Here is a 19,959-nt window from a genome sequence, read left to right as displayed (position 1 = left end):
CCTTCTCTCCTGGCGTAATCAATCCGTTATCTGGCCATCGGACTTCACTTACTACTAAAATATTAATTTTGCACTTCTTAATTATTTAGGATCTGTTCGGGACTAAATGCCATTCGTTCTTTTAAAATAATAATAACATTTCTGCACGGATCTCCTGGGTATATCTGTATAGATCTAATGTAGTGGTGTCCGTGATCTTTTGAACCAATTTCTCCATGTCAGGATATAGAATTACCGTATCTCTCTATAGCTCATCTACCCGAAGCTGTTTTCTACTGAGAGAATCTCGTTTATTCCGACGAATATTTGTTCGACACAGCCTCGTTAGTTATCTGGCAAAGTGCACGACGTGAGTTTGACATTTGAGTCGGTTCTTCTGTATTGCCGTTACCCCTTACTTCCCAATAGATTACCAGGATTAATAAAAATATTAAGCCTCAATAAAATGGCAACTAAAACTATGTAAGTTTTTATAGTCACCGAAACATATTTAAGAAAAATAACATTTATTTTGCAATTTAACATAAATAGGTTTTCATTTTTCTTAAGGTAAAATAAAATGTATGACAATACATTTTATATTATTTATACAAATATACTTTTGAATCATTACATAGATCGCGATGATTCTTTCTGGTCACTTTACTTTTGTTTATGATCAAACTTAAACCAATTTTTTTTAAAATATCTATAAGAATATTTTAGGCCAAAATTCGGGTTTGGCAGATATAAAAAATAGCTTACAGAGCTTGTACCTACATATTTGTAAGGCTGATCTATTGTAAAATATAGTTTTAAAATTACATAACTAAATGAATATGATTTCCACTTTTTAAGTTTCTCTAAGAAAGAGCTGTTCTATAGTAGCTAGTTCGAGTAAAAAAATAGCAAGAGAAATTAAAAAGTATACGTACCATTCATAACTTGAAAAAAGGGTTAACTAGGGTTAACTTAATTAATACAAATATTAAATTTCAAAAAAGTGGGAATTAAGGCTCTGCGAGTATTTAAAGTCTTCGAAACTTATTTTAAAGTAATATGACTTATACAATTTTATAGAAAATCTTTGGAAAAAAACTCAAGATTCACTTCTAGAAAGTGAAGAGAAAAAAAAGAAACAATATAAACATAATAATGATATTTTTGAAACTAAATTTGAAAGAGATAATGAAAACTTTCGAAAATCGTTAAAAACTAACAAGACAAAAATTAATTTTAGTTCAAGAAAAATATAATTTTTGAAAACAATGATAAAGAAAAATGTAGATATATAAACCAGTTTACAAGCATTGCACCTAGTATATTAATAAAATATATCTACTGTTTCATGACTTAAGTAAATTTTTATTTTTGCAAAAAATAAAATACAATTCATAACTTGAGAAAATTATTTACTGGGATTAATAAAAATATTAAATCTTAACAAAGTGGTATTTAGGGCAATGCAAATATTTATAGTCTACGAAATTTATTTTAGAGAAATAATATTTCTACAATATTAAAGAGAATCTCTGGAAATAACCCAAAGAGAAAAAAGTGTAGATAAAAGAAATGAGAAACGGGAAGAATGAAATATAGGAAAAATGAATCAAGGCTAATATAAAAAAAATGATATTTCTGAAATTAAATCTGACAAAAATAATGTTTATACTATCAAAAGTGATTAAGAAGTAATATGTCAAAGTAATTTCGGTTAATAAAAGAAAAATATTATTTTTGAATTTAAATGGTCACGATTAAACTAACAGGCAATTCATTAACCTTTGAGAAAAAAATGGATTACTAAGAATAATGAGAAAAAAAATTATTAAAAATATTAAGTATTAACAAAGTAAAAATTAAGGCTATGCAAGTATTTATAGTTTTCGAAACTTATTTTAAAGGAATATTATTTATAAGATAATATGAAGAATCTTTGAAAAAAACCCAAGGCGAAAAAAGTGACGAACAAAGAAATGAGAAACACGAAAAAGAATATATAGGGAAAAATTATTCAAACTTAACATAATGATCGATCAAAATGAACCTAACTAAATTAGAAAAAATGAATGTCTATACTTTCAAAAATTGTTAAAAAGTAATAAGTTATTAATTAATTTTTGTTAATGAAAAAAAGTATTATTTTTGAAATGAATATTTGTGAAAACAATTTTAATGAAAAATGTAGATATATAAACTAGTTTACAAGCATTGCACCTAGTATATTAATAAAATATATCTACTGTTTCATCACTTAACAACGAACAAAAATGTTTTTTATTTTCCTTAATATAAAACATTGTCTGTAATAAAAAATAACAAAAGGTGTACAAATGCATTTAAATTTGCTTTTGAATTTTTATATAGATTGAGATAATTCTGTGTCATCACTTTACTTCCTTATGTCCAAATTTAGACTTAAATATTTTTTTTTAAATGTCTGCAAATATATATAAGCCAAAGCTTGGGTTTGGTAAGTATTAAAAATAGCTTAAATAGCTTGTATTTAGTTATAACTCAAAAATAATAATAAAGCATAAACTTATAAGGCTGTTCTATAGTAAAAGTTCTAAAAGTTTGAAAAATGCATAACTTAAATGGACTCGACTCCCACATCACAATTTGTGACAGTATTGAAATATATTGATTATTTTTTAAATTTTGATGACTTGTCAAACAACCTGCTTTCCTTCACCTTTCCACATAATGAACAACGTAAATAGGAGATCGCAACGTAGTTGTGCAATAAAATAAAATACCATGTATTTTTGATAATAAAGCATGCTTTTGAATTTGATTTTTTTACAATAAATAAGTAAATACATATCTGTAAGTTAACTAGCAATTTATATTTTCCATTAAACTTAAATCTTTTAAAATAAACTTTTTTTTAACTAATATACATTTATTCTAGGAGTTGCCGATATTATCTTTAAATAACTATCTTTAATTTTACAATTAACAAAATACTATAGAATACAAAAATACAATAAAAGAAAATATGGTGGGTACGCAAAAACAGTTAACGCAATTTTAAATTTTATGAACAACTTTTGAAACAATAACAAAAAAAAATACACATTAAAAATACAGTTTTAGATTTTTTTTAATTTTAGGTGAGAATAGTGCAGATCAAGAATATAGACCATCCGCATCCGATTCATCAGATTATGATAGAGACAATATTAAAAAGAGAAATTTGCCAACAACCATAAAAACGAACAAAAAATTTGACAGAAATCTAAAGTATACATTACTTGTTAAAGATAAAGCAAGTATGCAAAACATTTTTTTAAAATACATTAGCTATTAATATTCAAACTAATTTATAGGAAAAAAATATATAAACAAAGATTTCTACCGCTAGATCAATGACAAAGGCAAGGTTTTCAAAAAATCAGAGAAGTTATAATTCAAAGAATAAGATTAAAATAAAATGAAAAGTAAGTATAAAAATCATTTAATGGGAAAAGAACTAAGATGTCAAGAAAAAATTAATAATATTATTAAAACTTGTGGTACTTATTATACTTTATGGTGAAATAAGTACTTTCTATTATAAAAGAGGATTATTATTTTATAATTTCAGAATTTTTGATAATAAATTAAACATGGGATATTGAATTTTTTTTGGCTTAAAGGAATTGCTAAAAGAGGAGCAAATAAAATGGCCAATTATTTATAGTTTTATTAAAAAATGAGCCATACGGAAGTAAAAATATTATTTTATACTTCGATAAATACACAAGGCAAAACAAAAATAAGCTTTTGTGCGGCTTGTATCTGTTCTGTGTAATACATGAAAATAAAAATCAAGGCAATCATACATACATTTTTGGAAAAGGGAGACACATAGATTAAGTCAGCTAAAGCAGAAAAAAGACCTGTTGGATCTTTGCTAGGTCTAGAGATATTTCCATCCGGCCTGTGTATTCATTATTTTATGAAAATCTTTCAGAAAAAATAGATGAAGTAGAAAATGGGACTTCTTCAATACTGTAACAACCCAACAAAAAATTATATTTTCATTACTATAAATAAAAATTATTCAAAACTTCGTACGTATTAAATTACCTTAAACCCCGTTTATATTTAAACTTTTATTGCATAAGAATCATTATTCTTTATTTTCTCAAGTATTAGTAATTTTTATTTGCTATATTATTAAATTGAGGTATAAATATGTTTTCGTGTTTTTTAAAGAAAAATCTTATCTGTATTAAAAAATATCAGAAAGTGTACAAATACATTATCCATACATTATCCATACAAGTACATTATCCATATGATCTATACCTTATCATTTCAAATTTTTGTTATGTCCAAATTTTAACTTTAAATAAAAATTTAATTGCTAATTTTACCCCTTACTTTGTTTGGTATGAATTAATTGCGTATTTTTAATATTCTATTTCATGGTCTTTTATAAGTTTTATTTATTAAATTTCAGTACTTGATGGAAACAGTCATATTAAACAATTTATAACCTCTTTATAGCAGAAAGTTGATTCAGCTTTTTCCTTATATTATCAATATCGAAAATGTGAGTAATATCCATTTAAGTTATGCATATTTTTGCTTCATTTCTACTCCTTTTGTTGAATTCATTCACTTCATTTTGTTAAAATTTTATTATGTTTAGTCAAGCTCAAGTAACTAAACTCTTATTTTTTTAAAAATGAAAAAATTGAGTTATGCTCTAAAATAAAAAAAATTGTTTACACAAAAATTATTTACTATTGTAACTAAAAAAATTATTTTATATAATGAAAAAATCGTTTATGAACCAGAGTTTAAATTTTTTTAGAGGATTAATTTTTTACTTATGTTCAAATTTAGATTTTATGAACAAAAATTAATATTGTATGTTTGTTTATCATAAATGTTTCTATTAAATCAATATTTAATGATATTGCGTATATACATAGGATAGAATTTGTAACCTACAATACACCAAAAAATAGGTAAAGCTTTTTCTATATTAATATAATTAATTAATATACGAGTCGCATCCATTTCAGTTATGTATGCATATTTTTATTAATTTGCGTTAAAATGCTTGCAAACCTCCATACATAACTGGGTACAGCTCTTTTAGTATGATATAAAAAACGAAAATTGGAGCCATGTCCATTTAACTTAGGCATAATTTCGTTACATTTATTTACATGTTGCTTAATTGCTGATCTTTAATTTATATAAAATAGCTGCTTACAAATTGACAAGATCATTGACATTTGGATTCAATCAATGTAAAATAAATGTTTTGGACCTTATATTTTGTTAAAATATTTCAAGTACCTTTAGTACAGTTAAGTTTTCCTGTCACACGTATTCGCACCAACGGTTTAATTTACATAGAAATTACAAATGCCTAAAACAGAGCAACATACGAACAACCACTCAAAACGTCTCCATTAATTTGATTCCGAGAATTTAGAGGGACAGCGTTTAACCTGTGTCAGGCTTCTGTTGAAACTGGATATTTTATTAAAAGTTGCTGTTCCAGAGTGCTTAGCTCCGGGCGAACTTTTGATATACCTTTACTCTATTCATATTTAGACTGTGAAATTAACACTGCGTAAGTAACACACATATTAATAGAAAATTATATGACGAGATAAAGTGGGATCTTATTTGTTAAAGAAATCTTTTAATATGTAAATATATTTTTATTTAAAGTTGGGATATATTTAATGAAACCAGGCCAAAATTTAAATAAAAAAACATTTCTTATTCCATTTACTTATTGAAACTAATCAAATCCATTTCAGAGTGAGATTTTATTCATGTCACATCGAAATCCGAATTGACTTTTATGCTAAGCAGATTGAAAAAACATTTTGGCAAGGGAATGGCTTTTTTAATACGGGTTTTTGACAAATATATTTAGGAAAATCCTGCTTTTAAGTAAATAAAAGCAATTTTTTTAAGCCACTAATTTTAATATGACTAAATAAATATTACAGAAAATAATTATACCGAAACAGGAAACAAGTTACATCATAAAACTCTGACAATGTAATCAGAGTGTCCTGTTAAAATATTAATATCTATGCATGGGAGTAATAAAGAGCTTGTAGCATAGTTTATGTGTGAAACAAATGAAAACAAAATTAAATGTCGGTCATACATTTTAGTTTTCGTATAAAATATATACTGTTTACCCAAATATACAAGGTATTACTTTAGTATATTATGTTTCGAAAGAAATCTAGGAGTTACAGTATTTAATTTTCTAGTTCCATAAAAAATGCGATAAAATAATTATAAAAATATTATGATTTTATATATGATGAATATTATGGTAGTAAAATTAATATTTAATTGTTTACCTAATCAGATTTAGAAAAGATGGTTACCCATAATATTAATTTCACTGTTTTTAATGGATAGCCATACATTAGGTAGTTTAATCACAGTTATAGTATTTTATATAAATGATTTTATAATCTTTTCAAATAATAAAGTTGAATCTCACAGAATAAAATCTAAATCGATTTTAAGGTTTAAGTTGAAAGATCTATGTCAAGCTAGGCAAATTTTAGGCATGAATGTTACTGTAAATAAGTCTAAGAATGTAGTAGCTTTAGATAATTTATATAGAATCTTTGTTAGATAGGTTTGGTCTAAGGGAATGTAAGACGGAAACCCTAATGGAAAAGAATGTGTATTTAGTGAAACGAGATCCTAGTGTATTATTAGTGACTAGGTCAGACATTTCATAGAGTGTAAGTTATTTAAGTCAATTCAAACTTAATGGCAAATTGTTGAGAGACGTTTAGGGTATCTTGAAAAAATAGTTTATTTATACAGATTAGAAAACATTATAAATTTAGTTACCTTAAAGGAATTGAATCAACTGAATATAGTTTACTAGCCCGACTACTTAGTACAAAAATATCACTTAAACTAAATGCCAAAATTAGGAAGATACTTTATATAAATATAAACTAAAAACAATGAGTTACCTTACCGAAATGTATCAGTTTTGAACCAAAATTTGCTTTTCATTTGGAGAAAAAACTTTCTTTTAAAAAAGTATCTTGAAAGTATTTATGTACAAAAATATCTAAAAATATATTACTTTAACTATGTGAATGAGCTAAAATTTAAAAATATTTACTTAAATTGATTTTTTAAAATAATAATTAGTAAATAAAAAATATTCTTATTGTTTAAAAAATTATACTAAACTTCAGAAATTAATAAAAAAAATACTTGAACTGTTTAGAAAAAATGAAAAATGGGTGATAAAAATATTTCCAAAAGTATCATTGACTTTCAGGGGATGCTATTTAGAGGAAAATTGGAAATTAAAAGAAATTGTTAACCAAGTGTCATGTCATACAGCACCGTTTTTTTTAAAATATACAGAGTAAAAATGTGTGTAATATCCATGTAAGTTATGCATTTTTTCTTTTATTTTTATAACTTATCTTGAAATTTAAATTATTGATTTGCCTTACAAAATGTGTAAACAATTGAGTCTAATAAGGCTCAACTAAAAAAATTTCAGGCTGCTCCAAATAAATCAATTTCTAAAGAATCTCTTTATTTTTTTATTAAAAGTTAAGCCTTAAAATAATAAGATAATTCAAAATTTTATTTTGAAATTGTCAAAATCTATAGCATGCATTTTTTTATTTGACCCCTTGGCTGATCCATCAAATACTACTTTAATTTTGGGAGTTCCATTATCACCTTTGACAACAAAATGGTGAGGAATATAGTATGAAGGGTTGTCAGAAGAAGTACAAGGTATCATGTGGTTTTGGTCTAAATAATCTTGCATAAAATCATTATACAGGGTGCGAAGGTTTCGATTTCGAATTAATCGGTTTTCCAACAGATTAAAACGCCTCAAAGCTTGATGCCTGGTATCACCTAAGTCAGGGCATGCTTGTTTGAATAAAAGGCGTACTACATAACGTCTGTCAGATCTTTGAGACCAAGTAGAAACAAAGAAATCTTCACATTTTTGTTCCTCAGGATCTAAAGCTACCCTATCAGGTATGTTTTGAAGCTCCCAAATTCTATGCAAATTTACATCGAGAGAACTATGAATTGGGATGGTACAGAGGTACACAATGACACAAATTCATTGGTGGGAGTATTATTTTCACCTACTAAAACCCATCCAAATATGGTTTTAATAGCATATGGACCACCATTAGTCCCTTTTCTAAGACCGGGAAGAATAATCTCAGAAAACAACGGAATACCTAGGAGCATTTCAACATTGTGGGGTAAACCAAAATGCTTGTCTGCTAAGTCCAGACCCTTCAAATATTTCCACTTGGTGGTATTAATGGGAAAGGTTGGTGTATTTCTACAGATGGAATGCACAATAATGGCTTCAAGCTCCAAAGATGGGCCAATTTTGGACAATACTTTTAGGTTAACAGTACCTAATGATAAAGATGTAGACATATTATTTATACCTTGAATAGGAATACGGCTGGGTGTAATGGATAAACCAGTTTTAGTCGCTTTACACAAGATAAGGTCAGAAAATTAGTTACACTAGCACAATAAAAAATGGCACGATAGGGCTTCAAATTTTGGGTGATATTATATACTGATATATAGCTGTAGCAAACAAGGTAGAATCTTCATGCGAAATCAGACTCTTCAAACAAGGAATAGGGGAAATGGTACTATTGGTAGGGGATTCACATACATTGGGAACATTATTTGATGATTGAAAGTGCAGCAAAGTATGGTGTTTCTTAGAACAAACTTTACACACCTTGGTTCCAGGACATCCAGACACACTGTGAGTCTTGGAGAAACAATTAAAACACATACGTTTTAAAATCTTTGCCTCAAAAAACTTGTCACACTTTATAAGGGGGTGTGAATCTAGTTTACAAAACAAACATCCATGATCGATATTGGTCATAAAAGTTTTCGTTGGCACCACTCGTTTTAATTTATTGGGGTCATAAGATTTCTTTTGTATTGATGTGGGTTGGGAGAATACTTTTGGCTCATTCAGAAGAACACTATTTTCCAGAGTTATATGGATATATTTTATTTAGAAATTTAGTTAAATCAACATAACTAGGAATGGGTTTATCACTGCACCCAACGTCAAATCGGGTTTTTAAAGAAGAATCAATCTTCTGCAATAGCAAATTTAATTTGGTGAAATTCCAAAAATCAATTCCCTGCAAAGAATTTCAAGCTTTCATATTTTGAGAAAATGTGGTAATAAGCTTTCTTAGATCATAGGCAGAATGAGTTTTTGCTACAGGTGCATTATATATAGCAAGCCAATAATCAGTTGCTAGGGCTCTCTTATTCTCAAAACGCTCAATTAAATCATTAAATGCTACATGATAGTTAGCTTCAGTTAAAGCAATGTTTTTAATAATGTCAGCTGCTTCACCTTGAATAGCCATTTGAAGATGTTGGAATCTTTGTATATCGGAGAGGGATCTTTTCTCATGGACAAGGGTTCTAAATAGATCAAGATCATGTTCATGATCTTCATTTGGTAATTCACCAACAAAGGTATTGCTGCTCTTACAGTCCTCTTTATTATTAATATGCATATTTTAAGTATTTAATAGAAACGTGCGCGTACATAGCAAGACTTTTTTGAATTTCAGGTTTTTTTTCCTCTACAAAATTGTTTGTTTACCTTTTTTATATTGCAACGTTCCACTAAGTAGCTCATCCGGTTCAAAGGACCAAATATTTAAAAGGTTTAAAATAAATTAAGTGGTTCGTCTAGAATTGCTAACGTAGCTAGGTTTTAAAGGACCAGGAAAATATTATAATTATATTTTTATTCCATTTACGGCGTCAATAACGACTTACCTGTTGGTGTTCGTTGCTAATTCAGGGCCGGCCAGATTCTTTTACTTCACTGCTACTCTGTCTCTAAAATCACGTTTTTTGGAGATGCTTGTCGGTTCGAAGCACAGACAGAACAGGACCTCCGTATGGAGGGGAAACGCGCACCTGTCGAAGTCATCATTGACGCATGCACGCGTTACAAATTGTAATTGGTCAAATGAAGTCGAATTCGTGGTGCATTCAAAAACCTCTCAATGCGACAATTCTAAACATTATGTATGGTCTCGACTATTAAAATATCACTATAACTAAATGCCAAAATTAGGTATATTACCTTATTATATTACCTATAATTTATAAAAAAATCTATTTATAAATACAAACTAAAAACCTAAGTTACCTTATCGAAATGCATAACTTTTGAACCAATATTGGCTTTTTATTTTGTGGTAAAAATACTTTCTTTTAAGAAAGTATCTATGTACCTAAATGTCTCAAAATAAATCCTTTTAACTATGCCAATGAACTAAGATTTAAAAAAAAAATAAAAAACTTCCACCAAAACGCAAATAATCCAAAAATTTGAATAATATATAGGAAAAAATAAGAAGTTACTTTAAATGCTTAGACCAAACAATAAATACCCTAATAAATTTACCTAAAGAAATTAAAGATTAAGTGGAAAAATAAAAAATGTGCAGCTTTATTCAAATATAAAATGACTTTACTTCTTCATATTTTGGACTGTATACTAACAAAACTAGAAAATTTTAAGTGATTATCTAATGTTAAAAGATTTTTACATCGTAGGTAAACAATATGATAAAACAGATTTGCAGATCGCCCTTTTAAAGACCTTGATACTCATAGTACCTAGTAAGTAATCAGATGAATTATTAGTAATAATATATTTTATAGGATTATTTTTCAATTTCAACTACCTGAAAATTAAAAATTAGTCCTATAAAAAATTCGATGTTACAATAACCCTCAAAAAATAATTACGTATTTCTAGAACTACAAAATAACAAAAATTAAAAAAAAATTTTAGCAGTCTTCAATAAAGAAACGAACTTTAAACTGCCTCAAATAACAAAAAATAAACTAAAAAAGTGAAAAACGAGCAGCTTTATTCAACAAAGTCAACATGATCCAAACCTATCATAATCCAGGTTTTATGCACACAAAACTAGAAAATAAAACGACTTTAAATTCAATCAGCTCCAACCAAACAGTTTTACGCAAGCAATCATTTTCGTTCTTTCAAATCTTACAATACTTTGAAAACTAGCCTAGAACGAAAAATAAAAGAGGGACAGAAATAGAAGTTTCCCCAAAAAGAATTTCCCTTAAATTTCCAGAAACGAACTTTTGAACCAACAACGTAGTAAGTTTTGTGCAGCACACACAGACCGGGACGTGATATCTGGTGTGGTGAAAATCGCACGTCTCTATTGGTCCTAATGGGTCCTGAAAGGATAATTTAGTTAACCCGACTATAATGTAATTTTTAGTTTTCTTCTTGTAAGTTTTTGCGAAACTTTCTTGAGAAAATTTAGTTTTATTTCGGAGCTTTAACAAATATTAAGTTTGATCATTTAAAGTTGTCAGAGCTTTGGAGTTTGTGGAAGAAATCCTAGCTATAAATTATTAGTTATAGAGGGTCAAATTTTAGGTTTTGTTTGATAAATTTCAAATATATTTGAATAACATTAATTTTTAAATGAGAAGTGTTGAAAAGGTGTCAAGTTCTTAAACTTGAATAAAATTAGAATTTAAATTTAAAAAAAGGCAATTAAATTTAAATACACTTATAATTAAATTAAGTTAAATAAAATAAAAAAAAAGCTTCCGTAATATAGTTTCGCGGACTGATTTTTCAGAAAATAGAATGTAGCTGCTTGTATTTTAAAGAGTTTTTGATAAAAAAAATGGATTAGGTTTCAATAGGCAAATCCGTGCCATCATTTTAATTTACTATAAAAAATTGTCAAAATTCGATGGTTAAAAAACGTTACTAAATATGGATATTAAATAATGCAGCATCCCGGCTGATTCTTCCTTCTAATTAGATACTTATATAAATTACCATTTTTAACCTTATTTTAAAACAGCCAATAAAAAAAATTAAAGGAGATAACTAAATAAAGTACAGAAATAATAAAAAAGTTACAGGAACACATCGAAAAATGCAAAAGCTTTGAGAAAATATTTTAATAAATTTAGAAATAACCCTCATAAAAAAACATGTTTTATGTTTGTCTCAATGTTTGTCAAGAAGTCATCAGAAACTTTCTGAGTTGGTCTTAGAAAGTAGTTTTTCCATTTTTAACTCTAGCAACCGAAAATTACGTTATTACAAAATACTGGTTTTAGTTTAATTTTAATTAAAATTATAAGAGATATTATTTTCATTAAAACTTGCCTTCAATTGCTTTTAATTTTAAAATATTTCAAATACCACCAAGAGAACAAGCGAAAATTTTAAATTTTGTGTGTTCTATAATTTTTAATTTAATTTATCTCATTTTTACTAATTTAAGATTTTAATTAAATTAATTGTCCTACAAAATACCTTTTACAACTATGAAAGAGCAAAATAGTGAAAACAAATATTTTTTTAAGTGGTTAGGAAGGTATATTAAAATATATATCATTTTTAGTACATTCCTACGTCGATGGTAATGTTAAAATATTCCCAGAGATATCCGCTAAAAATTGAAGTTTTGAATGTAAAAGGAATATTTTTTTGCATATTTTACAAAATTTCATGTGTCCCATATAGCTTTTAATTTAAAGTGCGGCTCTTAATTGGAACAAATATAAGTAAATATTTCGTTTCAAATATCTCAAAATATAAAGAAAACAGCAAAACTAAAAAAAAATTAAAAGTTATATTAAAACACATGCTAAATTATTGTTATTATTTTTGAGTCCTTTATACATTGACTGTAATTTTAAAATATTTCGAGTATTTAAAGAGATTTTTATAAAATCTCTTAAAGTTAAAGGAAAGTAAAAGGAAATAAAAATTTTGAAGCATTTATTTACCATATTTTAAGTTAAAATATTCTATGTCCCATGAAGCTTTTAATTTAATTTATCCTAAAATTAAAATGCTGCTTTCCATTTTAAAGTATTTATACCTACAAATGTGAAAAAGGAGACCTAAAATTTGATTTTTTTAAGACATCTATTAAAATAAATGAATTTTTTATAAACATTTTAAGTCATTTAACTGTTGGTTGCAATTGCAAAATAGATCGACTAATTTCATTTATTTTATTTATCAAATTCCTCATTACAAATATTCGTCCATGAATATCGTATGCGCCATTTCAAGCTTAATCTAGGTAAAAATAATCATTGTTAAATGAAACAATATATATAGCTCAATAAACCTCATTAAAACCGAGCTAAAATTAAACAAAAAAACTATAATACTATTAACTTATAAAAAAAAACTAAACAAATAATAATATGTATTGACCAAACAAGTATCTTTAAGTTGATAGATTTAAGCCGAAAAAATCATTGTGGCAGTATAAAGGATTATATAAGAGCAATTGCTTTATTTTTGATTACAATTTATTAATATTGCTTATTAATTTTAAGCTGTTGGACAATTTTATAAATGCCTTGGGTACCGCGAATATCGTACTCTTCTCAAAGAAAATCTTGGACCACGACATGCTGCAAAATGATAAAATTTTGGTGATGTCTGCTTTGCATGCCTATATTATAGTCCGAGTTTCTTGTTAAGTAATGACTAGACTAAGTATACTCTTATTATACGGTGCTTTATAAACGAAGGTGCAACATGGTCCAAAAAACTAGCCCCATGTAGCGTTCTGGTCATATATTAAAATGAGTGAATAATTCATTCATACTTTTTTGTGATCTCGATGAGATACTAGTTCATAGACTATTTTTATTTAATAAAATAAGTAAAGAGTTCAATTTTTTATGAAGTAATTGAAGAAAAATAAGAATGATTGTTCTATAAATAAATTTATATTTACGTGCGAATATTTGACGAATAAATTATTCATAGGTTTTGTGATCTTGGTAAGACATTTCATGTTAAATATTGTAAAAAATTCTTAGCAGTTAAAAAATTGTATCCGATAAGAAATACAAGAGATTGTTATTCATAAGAGTGTATCAATAGTTATTCAGTAAATGCACATTGACAACAAATGTTAATGAATATTTGATGAATACTTTATTCATTTATTTTATCATCTCGACCGAGCATCTAATGTCGTAAATGATCGTAGAACGCTATTAACAAATAAAATATTTAAATAGCTTAAACTTGTATCCCATTGGAATTAGAGCACATATTTATTAATTGGAAAAAAGAATAATTGTTTTATCTATATACTATTAAATTCTACATACAAGGACAATAATGAATAATAATTTATAGATCCAAAAACAAGCCATTTTTAAGAGTTTAAACTTTTATCCTTTTGAAAAAGCTTTGACTAAAAAAAAATTTTTTTTTATTCTCAACTCACTTATACACTTCACGTATAATGTGAAAATACATACAAATGTGAAAGAGTTTATATTTATTTCAACGTATCTGCTTAGGATATCAGTTACTAAATAATAATGTATTTTTCTAATTTAAGCGATGAATATAAAGCATATTATAAAAATGGGTACTCTATCTTTTTAAGTTATACAAAACTATTCGCATATAAGCTTTTCTTTTCTTGACCTCTTCTGTTAAGCAGCCTATTTCGATTATATATTTAATGTTTTTCAGGCTTTTAAATCTAACGTTCTCTTTTACTTAATAATTTTGGCAAGAACCCTATTTTTGAAAACCTGGAGAAAATGTAATAAGAGGTCAAGATGTAGCTCAACTTTCACAATGTTTTACCCACTACCAACTTTACTATCATAGAAGATATGGGTTGCTCTTCCTAGGTTATTTAACTTGATCGGTGATTTAGGAGAGTTGAAACTAACAAAATTGAATTAGAAAAAAATATAAAAAAAAGAAGAATTTTCTTATTATTGGAAAATTTGCAAAGTTGAGCATATCCTAATATACGCTGATACGTTGGCTTAAACAATTTACGCACAAACAATTTACCATATCTATGAAAATAGGTATTAAGTTCTTAGTTTTTAAATATTTATTATGCTTATTTCTTTACTTTATAATTCTAGTTTTTTCTTTGTTGGTTATGGGCTTTTGTTGAACGTTTAACTTTTTAATTAATTTTTTCAATAGATATTTTAAGTTAAAATTTTTTATTTTGGCCGGCATTTACGACTACTTTTTTATATATTCTACGTACATCTTTTGACTAACTGCTATTTCTAACTTTTTCCTTGTTTAATAAATTAATATACATAGGTCTCCAGTTTTCATGATTTATTGGACTGTTATTTTTGTAATAAAAAAATTGTAAAGACATGGGGATGTGCTAATAAACGTCACGTTAATAAGCCTTTGTATAGAAAAAAAAATTATATGGCTTATTTGGATGGTGTTATACAGTGTGGCCCAAATTGGGTGTACATGTATGGGTATCTTGGAAACTATAAGAGATAGAAAATTGGTTAAATAGGGAAAGTTGTAGGCCATTTAGTTACCAATTAAGTGCCGCTTTCAGAACGATATTATCTTTTTCCGATTTTGAAATATTTAGAAAAAATCAAAAAGTTGCATTATGGAAAAAGGGCTGTATTTTTTTATTTCAACGTATTTTTTAAATCTGTAAAAACATTATTAGGACAACTTTTTAAGGACAACGCATACCTGAATTCAGTTTTTGTTTTCGACGTTTCGGTTCTGAGTTTCCATCCTCAACTTCTTTTTTTCTTATGGCGGCCATTTTGTTTTTTTGCTGAATTAAAAAGATCTTTTTCTTCCCTTTAAAATGATGTATAACACTTTATGAAAATATTTTGTGTTTAAGTCAAAAAATTAGATAGTTTATTTTTCGCTGAGTTGGCCATGACTTTTATTGGCATTTTGTCATACACACAATTTTTATTAACTTACTAACTTGCTAACTTATACTTTTACGTAATTTCTAACTAAAACAATTAACTACTTGTAACAATAATATTACATTAAACTATTCAAAATGACGGCCATTTTTGTTAAAACATTTTTCACATTTCTTTAAAACACTTCTAGTTACCTTGCGCAGGGTGTTTCTATTTATATTATTTAAGACATTCCGAACCCTATCCTCTTGTTGTTCGAGTGTCGCAGGAGGTTCAAATTCGTAAACTTCATTTTAAACATATCCCCAAAGATAAAAATCCAGGGGTGTAATATCTGGAGACCTAGCTGGCCAATTTACTGGCCAGTTTATTATTAAATGCTTGCGTTAACAAGTTTTGAACGTCCCGAGTATTATGTGCGGGACACCCGTCCTGTTGAAACCACACATCACTCCATATTTGTTCTTCAGGTATTATAGCTCTCACGGCAGGTAATATCTGCTCTTCCAAAAGATTTAAATATCTTTGACCCGTCAGTGTTTGGTTATAAATAAATGGCCCAATAAGGTGATTATCTAAAAACAATTATAGCATTTTACTTGAAAATTATTTTGTGGAGTGGGTAATTAACTTACCGTACATACCACACCATACATTAAATCCAAATCTTACTTGTAGTCTACATTCAGCTATTTCATGAGGATTCTCAGTAGCCCAAAGGTGACGATTTTGCCTAATAAATACTCCGCAGTTGCTAAAAAACGTTTCGTCGGTCCAAATAATTTTTCTGCTGAAATTAGGTATTTCTTGACATTGCCTTACAAACCAGTTTGAAAATTCTACTCGTCTTGGGTAGTCTGTATTACTTAAACCTTGAACAATAGTAGGCTTATATGGATGATATTTATTTTTTTTAAGGAGTCTTTGAATGGTAGTCCTTGGTATATTCATATCAGTTGCAGCTTTTCGGGTCAATGTTTTCGGGTTGGCATTAAAATGATCTAAAATGTTTTCATCGCAAGCTTCATTGTCCCTTTGATAATTTTCTGGCGTCGGTATTTCAAAACTTCCATGAGTTCTAAGGTTCATGACAAGCCTAGCGAATAGTCTTGGACCTGGCTGTTGTCTCTCAGGATACAGTTCCAAATACCTAGCGATTGCAAGATTTGCATTTCTATTACATGTAATATAACATTCCAATATGTCAAATTTTTCTTTACTGGTATATCGCATGGCTATTTTCGGAAATTAAAAATTTAAACAAAACTCATTAAAGACAAACGAAAATAACTAGATACGAAAAAACTATTTAACACTAACAAGAACAAGAACAAAAAATTAACAAGATAAGAACTACTAAACAAGGTAAAAAGTTAAATCAAATAAATAATATGTTGCAAAACTGTCAGTAAATGACGCTAAATCATTAAGCAATAATAATTGTTTATATGACAAATCGCCTCCGTAGTCATGGCCTCCGCATTCATGGCCAACTCCGCGAAAAATGAACTTTGTAACTTTTTGACATAAGAATGAAATATTTTCATAAAGTGTTATACATCATTTTAAAGGGAAAAAAAAGATCTTTTTAATTTAGCAAAAAAATAAAATGGCCGCCATAAGAAAAAAAGAAGTTGAGGATGAAATCTCAGAACCGAAACGTCGAAAACAAAAACTGAATTCAGGTATGCGTTGTCCTTAAAAAGTTGTCCTAATAATGTTTTTACAGATTTTAAAAATACGTTGAAATAAAAAAAATACAGCTTTTTTTCAAAAATTTGATTTTTTCCAAATATTTCAAAATCAGAAAAAGATAAAATCGTTCTGAAAGCGGCACTTAATTGGTAACTAAATACCCTACAACTTTCCCCATTCAACCAATTTTCTATCTCTTATAGTTTCCAAGATACCTATACATGTACACCCAATTTGGGCCACACTGTATAATGCCTTTTTCTTAATAAGATAAACTGTGTTTTTTAAAAGTCAATGGGGTTTGAGTAAGATAAAAATATATGTTTATAATGACTAATCGGTTTTCCAATTTGAGCAATATATATAAGGTATAATATAAAAGAAAACGGTATCATATCCATTTAAGTTATGCTCGTGTTTACGTAATTTAAATGAAAGTGTTACTCGCTTTATTACTATTGACCCTATTTTTTTTTGTGGTATAAATCAGCCTGGAGACCCTAACAAGAGACGAATTGTTTTAGGAACAATATTTTTTATGTCTACTAACTGTATTAATAGAGAAATACAAATATATTCTAAATGGAGTATTAAAGGAAGCTTTTTATTGTATTTCACCACGTATTTTGTTTATTGAGCTAAAATTATATATTTTTAAATAATATGTATGTATATTATAAGTCTGATATAACTCTGGACAAAATAAAGCTAGCATTGAGGAAAACAAAAAGCAATAGGCTCTTGGAACTGATAAAATTTTTTTTTTCTTTTCAAAAAAGTTTTATCAGTTCATCATCATTTTAATCAGTGCATTTTACCAGTCAATAATTAATAATTGCGAAATATGAACAGGACTGTGTTGATTATTTTTACAACTGTGACTGTTGTTTTAAAAGAAATCGTAAGAAATATGCCAACATATTGCCCTCTAAAGTTAAATGTATGCTACTTCAACTACTATTTAGATGTGGAGATTGCAAAGTATTAGTTGTAAGAATATCCAACAGGGTTAAATTGCTAACAACACCTTCAAAAGTTTAAAAGTTCCTCAGACTCAATTTATTTATACTTAGGATGTTACCAATAACCCATCACTAACCACAATCATTATTAAGCCTAAAGAAGCTTAAAGTAACTATAACAATCTATGCTGAGAGCTTAGGAAGATTTTATATAAAAATAAGAAAGCAAGATAAAACAAATAGTCTATGACAATATAACGGTATCTAAGAGATGTACAAAACAACAAATCTCTTACTGCAAAAAAATAATTTACTGCATCGATACCAATGAAAAACACAAATTCAACTCAATACCAAATATGCTTGATGCCCAAGATTGCTTAAATTCTACTTAAAACAATTTAGAAATGAAACATTGAGTACCAAAATGGTTATTAATTCTTCAGATATGATACTGGAACAACTGTGAGAAGGGAACAGTCTTAAGAATGTAGCAGATGTCTACTGGAAGATGAAACCATTAAAAGATCAAAATCGTAGTTTATTAAGTTTAATAAACTTTCATAATTGTAGAAGTTTTAGTAAAATGTTAATTTTTTTATATTGATTTTCGAAATCTTGAAGATACCATTGTATTTAATGAGACTTTTGATTATATTGACAAATTGTTTGTTGATTGTTTAAAAAACTATAATATCCCTGATTATTAACTGCATACAAAATTATGGTATTATAGATAATTTAAATAATTTATTGTCTATAATTCATTTATCTCTTTTTGGTGTAACATGTGTATATAAACTTCCACTTATTTTAAAATTACTTTTTTGTCAGGACTTCCAAATGATCGGGAAGAACTGCACTATCAGAATATTGAAACAAATATATTACTAATAATTTATTAGACTTCAATGATAATAACGTTGCAAATCATGTTATTATGTTAAACTCCTTGCGATATGAATCTTTTATAAATTTGGTTACTATTTCGGTTGGCCTGACTCTAGTTCATGTCTTGATCATGTTTTTGAGGTACAAAAACTTAGAAATACTCACCTGCATTTTAAATCTTTCACGTTAGAAGAAAATATTATAGACATGACATGAATCATAGCTCAAACTTTATCTACAAATTTATATATTTATATACGAACTTTATTTAAATATAAATATTAGATATATAAGGTCCATGTATACGTTTATTTGTAATTATATTCATAAATATCCGAATACTTTCTACACTACTACGACAAAAAATCACCATGATAAACACAAAAGTCTAACATGAAAAATAGATTCCATTTCCCCATAGTTATTTCCTTTAAATAATAATTTCAATTTTAAGTATATTAATTATATTGGTCCAAAACCAAATAATATATTATCTAAAAACCAGAGGCTATAAAAGCATACATCAATCTAAAGAGCATAATAGCCAAATAAGTTTTGAAATTGAATTTTTTTGTTTCTTTTTTGCATATATTTGTATTTTATCATATTAATTTTGTTATTAATGCTTATTTACAAGTAGATTTGTAAA

The sequence above is a fragment of the Anthonomus grandis genome, chromosome 10, assembly GCF_022605725.1.
Source record: "Anthonomus grandis grandis chromosome 10, icAntGran1.3, whole genome shotgun sequence".
NCBI classification, from domain to species: Eukaryota; Metazoa; Arthropoda; class Insecta; order Coleoptera; family Curculionidae; genus Anthonomus; species Anthonomus grandis.
The sequence above is the reverse complement of the archived record's forward strand: the minus strand, read 5'-3'. Positions refer to the sequence as shown.